Raw genomic sequence first — 697 nt, forward strand, 5'->3', positions numbered from 1 at the left:
AAAAAATAATAATAATTGGAATAAAATGTTTTTAAATTAATGATAAGATTACAAAATAAAACCGTAATTTTTGTCTGATTTAAGGTAATATATAAATAGAAAATATTATATATTGATAAAAAATATGAACAAACATAGTTATTACTAAAAAAGAAAAATCAATAATAGTTATAAGCATGTGCTTACAGTTACTCAAAATTATTATTATATAGCTATAATTAAATATGTTTAAGTTTAATACGACAATATTTGCAAATAATTGAATTGTTAAAAAAAATAATTATATTTTATATCTAAAAAATTCAAGAAGTTATATAATTAATAAGAATAAAGAAAAACAACTAGTGGCTTAATATTTAAAGGAAAACAAATCATTAGAATTCAAAAAAAATATAAGTAAAAAATTATTTATATTTATTTTTTGAAACATCGATCTTATATAATGAATACAATAACATTTAATAAATAATATATATATTTAATTTAACTAAATTTCATTATAAATAGACATATATAAATAACAAAAATAAAAATAAGAGAAATTTATAACAATATTAAATTCAAGGATTCATAATTTTATATATAGACTGTTTTAATAGAATTAAAAAAAAAGCACATATAATGAAATTAAAAATAAATAAATATATTACATTTGTAATACAGTATCCTTAAATAAATAAAATCATAATAATAATAG

This window comes from Plasmodium gonderi (assembly GCF_002157705.1).
Source record: "Plasmodium gonderi DNA, contig: Pgo-contig_156, whole genome shotgun sequence".
NCBI lineage: Eukaryota > Apicomplexa > Aconoidasida > Haemosporida > Plasmodiidae > Plasmodium > Plasmodium gonderi.